This window comes from Gracilinanus agilis, chromosome 1 (genome assembly GCF_016433145.1).
Source record: "Gracilinanus agilis isolate LMUSP501 chromosome 1, AgileGrace, whole genome shotgun sequence".
Taxonomy (NCBI): Eukaryota; Metazoa; Chordata; class Mammalia; order Didelphimorphia; family Didelphidae; genus Gracilinanus; species Gracilinanus agilis.
Genome location: NC_058130.1, coordinates 441,628,479 through 441,641,103, shown reverse-complemented (window position 1 = coordinate 441,641,103; position 12,625 = coordinate 441,628,479). Strand labels below are relative to the sequence as shown.

At 31.4% G+C, this 12,625-nt stretch overlaps 1 protein-coding gene across 1 annotated transcript in view; it reads left to right on the top strand.

The window, feature by feature from the left end:
- Window positions 1–12,625, top strand: part of CTNND2 (catenin delta 2) — a 974,829-nt gene that overhangs the window by 483,997 nt on the left and 478,207 nt on the right. The gene's annotated exons all lie outside the window — the stretch shown is intronic.

The following is a 12,625-nucleotide window of genomic DNA, read 5'->3' as shown; positions in this document are numbered from 1 at the left end:
AACTACTGTTTAAAATGAAGTATGCTGGTACTGCTAATATTTTTCTTGTTGTTTTTCAGAAACAATTAAAATATATCTTTTAGACAGCTCAACTTTTCATATATTTATATGGTTTAAGAAACCTATGTAGAGGTTTTAAAATTTTAAATTAACACGGAAATAATGCCAAAATAGTTTAATGAATTATAGATTATTTTTGGTAGTCTAAAATAAGGTTTATACTTAACCATCTGACCATTCACAGAAAAGTTGTTTAGAGCCCATATAAGTATTAAAATGAGTACTGCAATTAGTGCTGAGTTATTTTCTCATTTTCAGTCAAGGGCAAGATTCTCATGAATTTAGCTATGATTAATCAACTACAAAGACTAAAACGTGAGAAGAAAATATTTTTGAAATCATACAATTATGCATTTTGATACTGTTTGCAAATTGATCTGTTCTAAGGTTATAACCATTGTAATCATGTTAATCGAAGGTAGACACTATATGAAAGACTACTGAAGAGTTAATACATGAGTCAACAAGAAAGGGTTTAAGTTTTGCTTTTGATATATTTACCTAAGTAATCACTTCCCCTTTCATTAATCAAGAAAAGTCCTTGTTTCTTTAGGAATTATTTTTTTTCTATCTGTAACAATGGAGGTAAATTTTTCACTAGGAATTTCCCACAGCATTTAAATCACATGACTGAAACAAATATGTATCATCAGTAAGAAACATCTTCTTTATATGTAATTTGTATTTTACCATATTGTCTTTTTTAGATTACATATATTTATTCTTTCAGAAAAATATGCTCTGGGATAAATAAATGAAAGGGGCCTACAATTTGCCTATTATTGAGAAGTCTCACACTTAGAAATACATTTCTTAGAAGAGTTAGAAAATGCTGTACATGATAGACAAGCAATAAAACCGCACACGTTAAAAACGAAAGTGATTATGCCTTAGAAAAGAAATGACTTGTTACCAATTTAGCAGTCATTTCAGGATCACCACTCAGTGTACAGTCAGATTATTGACTAGTTAGGAAAAAACACTAGTTAATTCAAAATTGGAAGAAAGGATATGAAGATGAAAAGATGTAAGTTTATACATTAAAGCTACTCTAGCACAACATGTTTGCTAATTCCAGACAGCCCATGGAGCCAGAAATCACCCAGAAATCTTAGCTATCAAAAACATGTTATCCTGTTCAAAAGAAAAGAAATATCAACCAAGAGCAACACCAGTTTAGAGCACAAAATTATTTGTAGAACGTCAGGAAGGAGCAGGAGAATGGAAAGTTTCAATTAGTTTTTCCTCACAAAATAATGAAAAGAAGTTTGGAGAAAATATTCATATGGAATGTGACTAGTCTAACAACCAGAAGTAAGATCTAAACCAAATGACTGCAAAAACATTTCGTTAACTAGTAGAAGAAAAATAGACTTGAAATGATATGGACCTGAAAGTCTCTCTTTGGAAATTTATTCTCATGAAGCAAGAGTAATAGAACTACCATTTTGAGATCTTACCAAAAACTGTGTTTAATAGTTCTTGCAGTAATGTGAACCCAGTGCTTTCTGGTAAGTCTCAAAGCACTATATAAATGTGAATGATAATTAATATTCAAATAAAGTTTCATTCATAGGTTAAATCTCCTCAGATTTAAGAGGAGGTACAAAACCCAGAAAACCTATATTCAAAGGTTATTTCCACCAACATAAATATTTTAAGTGGCAATTTTTCCCAGTGATATCATATAGTTATAATTCATTGAGAATCATGATTGGAACAATTTCATTAGACTTAGAGTAATGAAAAGGCACATGGTGGGTATAAGCTGTCTTCAAGGTATTGGCATCAAGGACTTGTTTGTGAAAATGCATCCAGACATGTATATATGCATATGTGTGTGTGTGTGTGTGTGTGTGTGTAGAATGTTTGCAAGTATTTGTTAAGTGGCTACATCAGTTTATGATTTATAAAGTATTTTCCCTTTCCCGATGTTATTCCTATGAGAAAAGAGATACTAATATTATTATACCTATTTACAAATAATGACATTAGGATTTAAATTTGTGTCTTTCTCACAAATAGCATGTCTATATATATATACAAAATATATGTATACATGTTCATATACATATGTACACATGTACAATATATTTAAGACTATAATCATTAGTATACAAATACATGTGTAACTTCATCCTGGAATATCTTTTCTGTTAGCATATTTTTTTTAAAAATTGTATTTGTTTATTACATTAAGTTCCCAGGTATTCTCTTCCTTTGCTCTTTCCTCTCCCTGCACTAGAGAAGGCATCATTTGACCAAAAAAATCATAGATAAAATGATGTCTTGCTTGTTGCTGTTTATCAGTTCTTCCTCTGCAGGTGGACATACACAAATTATTCTTTAAACAATATTTCTATTGCTGTATATAATATTTTCTTTGTTTTGTTTAATTTACCATTCAAAATTTCATTTGGGCCTTTCCGTATTTTAAAAAATTAATCAGCACATCATACCTTAAAGTGCAATGGTATTCCATCACAATCATATTCCACAACTTGTCTAGCCATTCACCAGTTGCTGGGTATCTCTTCAATTTCCATTTCTTTGCCACCCCAAAGAGAGCTGCTATAAATATTTTAGAACTTTAATCAAAGCAAACTTCTTGATCAAACACAGACACAAAAATATTTTATTTAGAAATTTTCAGGGAGTAGACACTAAACCCTCACATGGGTTGTTGGCTGGCACTGCTATTCAGTAATATCATCACATTGCAGAAAATATAATCCTGGGTTGGTTTAAATTGTAAGAAGAAAGTTAAGATTGCAGATTTATAATAAACCTGTTATATTGGTTCTAGGATGTATAAGATTACTATGAAACAAATATTTTCTTTAAAAATTGAACTCTTTTCTGGAGTGAGAATAAATTGTTTATACCATTAAAACAAAAACGATATTCCCTGATTTTATCTTTTAATTTACTTAAAATTGGAGGCAGGTGACTATTCTTTCCTTTTTCCTGAAGACAGTTCTTTATCTCAGAAATGAAAGGATTTATCTTCTCTACTTGCTTGCTGCATTTGATCTATTGTTATCTCTGATTTTCTATGTCCTATCTTATTTAGCCCCCAGCCATATTTCCCCTTTCCTCCAACTATTTCTTGCCAGAATGTTCAAGAGTGGTAAATGTTTCTTATAGGCAATATTTAGTAGTGAAATTATATACAATATTTTGAAAGCATCTCTAATTTTGTATTAGATATAAGTAGTAATGAAATGACATTTCATACAGAATAAACATGAACATGAACTCAAAAAAAAATCTTACATATTTTGGCAGCATGGTCATTGAATTGGACCCACAATTGAATAGGAAGAAGAGAGGGGTCTCACTTGCTGTCAGAAATTGTGAAGATTTTAATAATCCCAAATTTCTCCCTGAATTAGGTCCATGCATTTGACAACAATATTCTTTTTTTAAATTCTTATTTGCCATGTTGTGCTTTTATAAACTGATTTAAGATATAAAAAGAAGAGAGGGAAGGGAATATTAGCTTAATCTTAAATATTGGAAACTTGGCTCTATTTTATCACTAGCTGTATCTTCCAAACTATTTAATAAAACTTTGATTAATAAGATTGTGAGGCTGTTGTCATAAGTTATTTGCTAATTCTGCCAACAAATTGTAATGTGACTTTGGGAGAGTGACCTTAGCTCCTTCCATTTTTTTCCAGGTGTTCATCAGGAATAATCAGATGTCACTAACTCCACAAATGCAATGAATTTTAGTTCATGTAGTTTATGTTACCATATCAGTTGACGACCTACTAACTAGTGCCAAAATGGAATAGCCATGTCTAGCCTTCAGAAAATATTTATTCTTGAATATTATCAAATCATTGAGAGGCAGCCTTCCAGCATGGTTATAATTCTTGCCTCTGATTCAGAAAGACTCAGATTCAAGTCCCGTCTCTTATAGATTCTAGCTGTTTGGTTTTATACAAACCACTTATCAGGACCACAGACAGCTCTCTTAGACATTGAGTTGTTGATCTGTAACTCTCCTGCATTAGTGGAAGAGCTTTCTTCAAAGGATATTAAATTATTTCAAGATAAATAGAATTTGGCAGCATACTCATTGAATTGGATCCACAATTGAATAGGAAGAAGAGGGGGTTCTGGCTTGCCTTCAGAAACTGTGAAGATTTTAATAATCCCAAGTTTCTCCCTAAAAAAGGTCCATACAATTAATACCTATTCTTCTAGTGATACTCTATAGCAGGAGAACATGAAATATTATCATGTCCACAGAATTAAAGATGTGAATCTCCAAAGAGTAATAGAGAGATGTATAGTGGGTATGAATAAACAGTAGCATATATGAAGAAATGATATTAGTAGTAAGGAGCTCTGTCACCAGAAGAAGAGGTGAACTCATCATTTAGCTAGAGTAAGGGTTTTGACAAGTGAGTACTCACATCGGAGGGGCACCAGATTGATCTGTTGAAGAATGAAAATATAGGCAGGGATTCTGGCATCATTTATAATTATCCATGGGAAAACAGCCCTGGTTATATTGTTAACATTTTCTGGTTTTGAAATACATTTATAAATTGGCAATTTGAAATCATTGAGTAATAAATCTTTACAATTTATATTTCTGATTCTCTTGTAGTTATTTTGCCCTTGATTATCTTACTAATGAGCAGATCTATTTCCATTTGAAGGAATATTTCCGTAATTTTAAGATTAAATGAACTATTCAACACTGTGATGAGGACTAGTTCAAATTAACATTATAGGGCATCCAGATTACTTTATTCAGTAAATCAGTCTGTTAGAAGAAGTGTTATTACATGGAGGTCTCAGTTTCCTCATATCTAAAATGATCTTTTAACAAACTTAGAATTTCCAGTATTATTTAATAATAATATAATCTATATTTTGGTATTTTATTCAATTCCCCAAATGTGCCAAGTGTAGTTGTTTAGGACATCAAAAAATAATGCCAAACTATTTCTTCAGAAGCCAAATTTCTGAGCATCAGAAAAAGAAGTGTATAGCAAGACAAAGCCAAATCAATGTTCTTCATAGTTTAAATTTTAATAAGACTGATATGGTTAATTAAGTAGACTAGCAATCATTTCTGTAGCACTTCACAGCAGTGATGCATTCAGGCCTTCCAAATCCAGAGATCTTTTAAATATGTTCACATGAAAGAAATTTTAATCATTAAAAAAACCAAATAATAAATTACCTCATATTTTGTTCTAATTTTAACACTAAATATATTTATAATTATTTTGATTATATTAAAGTATAAATTAGGATAGTTGTGTATAAACTGTAATTTTTACTCTTCTATATTGTTGCTATCATTGATATATGATATTAGTAATCAATATTATGTTAATATGTAAGTTATGAAACAATGAACTGAAGAGTAACAGTAGCTACCCTATCTTCAGTTTGAGAAAATGATCTGAAAAAGCTTCATTTAGTCAAAATCTTAAAAAGATTGAATTAAAATGAATAATGGTTCTTGACATAATGAATAGAAGTCACAATTCTATAGAGATTGGGAATACAAATATCCTAAGATTGTGTTGCCCTTTGGAAAAAGAATGCTTTTCTTTGATGAGTGATACCATTGTATTAATCATGGTAAGGTAGTCCAGGACAAACAGATATTTTGCCTAACAATATTATATTTGTGACTTAAATAGAATATACATATATGTGTATGTATATATACCTATATATCATTCATATATCCCTTAATACATCCATTCATTTAACACACTTATTGAGTGCTTATTTGTGTAAGCATTTGCTAGGCTATAGGGGCAAAAATCAATAAGAAAACATCTTTGACTCTCAAAGAGCTCATTATAATATAGTCAGAGACACTGGACACATACACACATAACAAACTGGAATACAAGACTTTGTGTCTTTAGTTCCAGAAAACCAGAAAAGATTTAAGTATAATCTTTTATATTGTATATTAATGTTAATTCACCACTTTGGGGGCACTGTTAACTAAGTGTGTCTCTGTTTTTTAAACATATATGTAATTTTTTATTCATTATGATGTCTCATAAAATGAATGCCTTGTTCTAGTTATTTGGTCTATAATATATTTTTCTAGCTACTTCTTGACTGGAAATAATGGAATGATTAAGAGTAACATTATGAAACATAGTAGAGAAAACAAGTATACTTTAAAACAAAGCTAAATTTCATTAGTCTCTCCATCCCCAACAAACACTAATTGATGGTCAATAGCACCTCTGTTTTTTTGGTCAATCATCTCTGATCACACATCTCTGGGTTATTGAAAGCTAGGCTAGAGGATTGCAAGCAAATGCCTTTAAGTCTTACCAAGCCAAAAATGTTTCTAAACTTGGCATTATGGTAGACTGCCCCCCCTATACCCCGCACTCAGGTATTCCTTAAGATCTGATAGTTTCATCCACAAATTTGTGAAGGGGTGATGACTTTTTCTGTAATAGTTCTCAAAGGGCATCTGCTAAGTTACATAGAAGGTGCAACTTGTTTCTGTCCTGAATACTATGCTGCTGGACTGACTGAAGTGAAGGAATATAATGGACTCAAAATAAAGTTCTGTTAAATTTAATCAAAGGTCTACCATGTCCATGTCTTAAACCATATTTTATTTTGCATACAATCTATAAACAATAGAAATAGTCCATCATTTGGATCAGGGTTTTTATAGAGATAATTCAGAAAAGGTGATTATTTCAACATTGAAAATTATTTAGAGGTATTACATGTAATTAGAACAAATAAAATATTATTAAAACTTTTAAAGAAAACCAAGAGAAAAAAGCAGTCATAAGAAATTTGGGGGTCTTTGAACTAATTTTGAGGTTCCCCAAATTTCCAATCACACAGTCCAGTTACAAATGTGATTTCTCCTCTTTTTTTATAAAAGAAGCAGAATGGTGGAAAAGTCGTCAAAATAGTCAGAGAACTTGAGTTCAAAATCTAGTTTTGCTACTTCAAGATCCTCTGTTCAAAGTGATTCATCCAAAATTAATTAGAAAGTGTTCCTCCAGATTCACATTTCATTGTTCTTGTGATTACACAATGACATTTTCAGGATTGAAACTAGAAAAGAAGAGGGGTTAAGTGATGAAAGCTCGTATGACATTTTGAATATGACAGATGATTTTATATTAGACAAATGGGTAATAGGGATCCACCATAAGTTCTTTCATAGTAGGCTCAAATTATGAAAGTGCTAGATTGATATGGTGTTTGGACCGAGTAGATGCTAGTTATCACAGTAGATCTCTTATGAAATGGTAAGAGTTTAGCCTGTAGTAGTGATTTTAGAAATGTGGAGAAAGAGGAATATGGAAAGAAATATCACAAAAGAACAATCATCAATATTGGTTAAGGGCTTAAATATAGAAGATAGAAAAGAATAAAAAAATTTTAAGTTTGGAAATATAAGGTCCCTTAGGGAAAGCTATCTTTTGAGGTTCTAGGGAAACTAGCAATTTGGCTTTTGTATTTAAATATGTATGTCATTTACTGATGATACGAAATAAAGAGAGCAGTATATTATAATAATTAGACCACTGTACAGGCCACCTGGAATCTAATATAGTCTCGGTCAACAGACATTTATTAAATGCTTACTATATACAGTAGCTAAGCATTAGGCAAAAGAAAGGCAGAAAATGTTCTGTCTCCATGGGGCTTTTATTCTAATGGGGTTATATTGTAATTGGGCACACAAACATGAAAATAACTGTGTAGAAATAGGATACATGCAGAGAATACAGGTGGTAATTTCAGAGGGAAAGACATTATCAATTGGGGGGACCAGGAAAGGACTCTTGCAGAGGTTGGGATTGAGCTGAATTGTGAAAGAAGCCAGGGAGACTCAGAGGCATAACTGAAGAAGGAGAAAGTCAGTGACCCAAAGACAGAGATAGAACATGATATCTTCAGCAAATAGAATGCTCATGAATGAAGGGGAACAAAGTTTTAGAAAACTAGAAATGTAAGAGATAAGTTTTAAAAAGCTCCTAGAGATCCTAGGGGGAATATGAAGCCAATTTAGAAAAATCATTTTGGCAGCTGAGTGCAAGATGAAATCGAGTAAAGAGAGAGATGTTGGGGAGACCAATTAAAATAAACTAATTATAATAGTCTAGATGTGAGTGGCCTGAAAGGGATATATAAAAGAGATCTTTTGTAAAAACAAGATATTGACTTCCATTAGATAAGTTGGATGAGTGAAAGTGAGGAGTTGAGAATAACATCAACCAAGCTGCTCAGCTCGAATGACTGGGAGTCTGATGCCCTTAATAGTAATACAAAACATAGATCAAGAGTAGAGTCTAGAGGAAAAGATACTAAATTCTATTTTTAATGAATTGAGTGTGAGATGCAAAGGTACATACTTTTTGAGATAAATGAAGAACTATCATTTATTGGATTAAACAAGTCACTTAATCTCTCAGCATTATTTAATTTTAAAAATGAAGGTATTGGATTAGAACTGGCATTTTTCATACCTAATATTTGATGACTTTGTACATCATTGCTTTACTCATGTGAAGATATATCTATGATGTTGGTATAATTGATTCAGTGCTATTAGATGATTTGGGGAAATGTTCTTTTTCCAGAATCATTATTTTTTGGAATTCAAAGCAGCAATAAGAACAAAAATAATAATCTCAACTGTTAAAGATAAGACACATTATCTAGCCCTTGCTTGGAGACTTATAGTGAGCCCTCTCTTCCAAAGGCAACCCATTCTATTTTTTGATGGTTCTAATTATTAGGAAATGCTGGATTAATTGTTCCTTATATCATGCCTACATTTTTCTCTTTAGAATTTCCTTCCATTGGCCTTATAGGATCAAATAGGATAAGAATTCCTCTTCCACTGGACAGCTTTTCAATTACTTGAAAGAGCTATCAATCCCAATTCACTTTCTTTCTTTTCTGAACATTTCTAGTTCTTCAGCCACATCTAGCTATGTTTCATTTTTTGTTTCATTTTGAAATTAAATACTTAAAAAGAAAACATGTCCATAAACAGAGCTGCATACTAAGAAGGAATCTGCATGAAACAATGAATGTTTATTCTTCACTATTAATTTTCAAGTCTATAATAAATTCTCTTCATTTTCAAAACTGTCCTACTTGTTTGTGACTCCTTAAGAATTTCTTTCTGATCCCTCCTGTGCATTTTTTAAAAAGTTATAATGACATTGTTGTCGCTGCTGCTTTGATAACCCTGTTAATAATTCTCCTTCTTTTGACCTGGAAACTCAGTGAAAAACTTAAAGGAATAAAAAACTGGTAACAAATTAGAATGATTAAGCAAAATGAATCCACATATGGCCATATCCAAAAATGCATGAATCTTTCTGTACTTTGTCCATCACTTCTCTAGAAATATTGTTGATCATTGCTTTAGTCAGCATTCTTAAATCACTTTCAAAGTAATTTTTCTTTACATTGTGGCAATCCTTTTATAAATTATTTTGGTTCTCTCTTAATTGTCAGTTCATACTCCCAAAGTTTTCTTTATATTTATACTTTGCCCCCTGGTGCTAATACACCAGTACAATTTTCCTTTATTATTTCTCAAAATATGGAGTCCAGGCTTTTTTAAAATAATGTTTTTGGGGAGTCTAATGATCTTTAATTTTTTTTCTCTTTGGTCTGTTTTTTTAAATTTTTTTATATCAGATATCTTACATTTCCTTGTTTTCTTTTGTTCTAGTATTTCTTGATATCTTCTGGCATCATTTCTGTTTAGTCTATTTTAGTTTTAAGGAGATAATTTATTGATTAGGTTTTACATTATCTTTTAGAACATTTGCCTTATATTTCTTTTCTCTAGAGCTTTTTATTTATTTTTTATATGTTACTTTACTTCTTGTAGGTAGTCATGTAATTCTGTTGGGAAATTCATTTTTTCCTTAATGTGGACATTTCTAGCTAATACAGATTCTCTTTTGGGACGTCTCTAGATTTGTAATATTTTTACAGGGTAGGAATTTCATTGATTTACTCATATTTTCAGCTTTTGTATCTAAATTGAGGCTCTGTATCAGGACCAGCCTTTCTTTCTCTCTCCTCCTCTTCTTCCTCCTCTTTTTCCTCCTCCATCTTTTCCTCCTCCTCCTCCTCCTCCTCCTCCTTCTTCTTCTTCTTCTTTCTCTCTCTCTCTATCCACTACTTCCCTCTCCCCTTCACTCCCTCTCTCTCCCTCCCTATAACCAAAACCTTGTTCTTTAGGGATTCTACTCTATGATTTTCTAATCACCCTGTACTTTCTCAGGTGAGTCATCTGCTCTTGCTGCCATCAGTTCATGGCAAGTGTCACATGTCTCTCATCTATCCTGCAGTAGGCTAAGGTTTTATTTCCCCATGTAGATGCTGGCTTTTAATCCTGCCCCTGCCACATCTTTTTAATTACCCTACTAGCCTTCTGGATGATTTTTCATGTAGTTTTTCTGTAGGAGTTGTCACTCACTGTAGTATTTCTTTGAATTTCTTGATCAATATTCTGCCTGGTTCAAATTTCAAGCTTTTATTGGAATAAGAGCTGTTCTTCAGGCAGTCATTTTTTGTCAGAATTCCCTAATCATATTATGCATTAAAGTTTCTCTTATTGTTTATATACTGCCAGGCTTCAGTTTTATGACTTTATTATTGTGACCAATAGCTTGATCCATAATGACAGTTTTGAACTTTGAAATAATTTGAGTTTTTGGTATTTTATTGTAATGTTGATATAAAATTCTTTAAATAAATACTAAACATTATATGATGCTTACCTAGAGTTTAGAAATGAAGGACAATGATAAATGAATGCATTGGCTAAAGTTCCTTTTCAAGAAAAGTCATTTTCATGAATCATCAAACATTTAGGTCATGAGGTAATATTTTCTATTGTATTACCAAGGGAAATCGTATCTGAATTTTTCTTGCAAATATTTAACTGAAGACTAAAGACATTTTTTTGGAATGAATTACTTTCATTCTGCCTAGAGTCATAGAAGATAGAATAAGTAAATTTTAAAAAGACCATTTTCCTCTTATAAATGCATATGAAGAAACTACTTAGTATTATCTCCATTATTTCTTTCTTCTTTAAACATATGCATATATTAAAAAACTCAGAGTTAATCATAATAAATAACAACCAGTTAAAATAATTCTGTTTTATTATGTTACACAAATGCTTAGTACCATATATATGTACATGTCTAGCTATATCTTAATATTTTGTTTCCATAAAGTAGTATACCAGTGAAAGAAAAAAATCTGCATAGTATTATTCATTTAGGTAATAATTTTGTCCGATTCTATTTCAATGTGATACTTTTAAAATTTGTCTATAGCACCATTACCTTAAATCCATATTCCTTCCATATAATTGCCAACTAATGGTTCTGAAGAATTATTTCCTGAAGCCAAAGGAATAAGTGTATGTGTGACAGATAAATGATTAAACAAGTAGATTTTAACAGAGATGCTGCTGAAACGAGCAGCATTTTTGGAATATCATTTCTTGGTGCATTTTTTTAATTTCTGGAAAAAAAGAGTTGAGAATGATATAAATGCTTTAATTTGACTCCAAAAACACCTTCATGATATGTTTAATAAATTGCTGTTTTCAACATCTGCATAATCATGATAGCTTTCTCGTATGTGTTTGCAAATGAAGCCATCTTTGCAATTCTTGACAACATGGTCATAAACTTCAGAGGTAACATGAATTGGCAGCAGTGACTTTACTGAAGGCAAAGCAGGGTGCATATCCATGCCTACAAGAAAATAAAAATGAAAACAAGAAAACAAACATGTGTATAGGCTAATATTCAGCTTGATCTTGGCACTTTTATAAACCAGGTGCAATGAACCTAGTTATGCAAAACAATTATTTTTAGATATAAATAATTTGGCTGAGAATAATCCAAATGAGAATTTATTGAATTACTAACAAAGAGAATAGGCTAATAAATTTCTGGCCCTGTCATTTATTTACCCTTTTCCCCAAATATTCAGCAACTTTGAGGGATGATAAATTTGTTGAATTTGTTCTATTCTCATGTCTGGGTCAACCACTTAAAAGCTCCAAACTGATTATTTTTAATGTGCATTAACCTTCCTAATAGTGACATCGATCTCTGTCTTTAATTTCAGAGCCATTGCAAAGATTCATGTCTTAACACACTCCAGTTCATAATATTAGAATAATTACTCAACAGAGTATATTTTTGAATATTGTGAAAGAAAGTAATGAAAATAATAGCATGTATTATGATGAGTAGTAATTTCTAAACTTTATAACTAACTATTGGATTAATTAATGAGTTATTGGATATCATTTCCTTTTTCAATAGCACTTTCATTTTTAAATGGCAGCAAAAGAAAATTATCTTATTTTTCAGCTGTTTTGACTGTTACTTTAAAACATTTTCTTCTTGAATATCTGCTTAATTTATTCATTTGCTGGAAGAAAGAACCTAGCATTTTTGGTTCTTTCCCAGTCCAAGGGAAAAATGCTTATGAGGCAAAATGCTCCATCAGTTTTTAGGAGAAACATCAG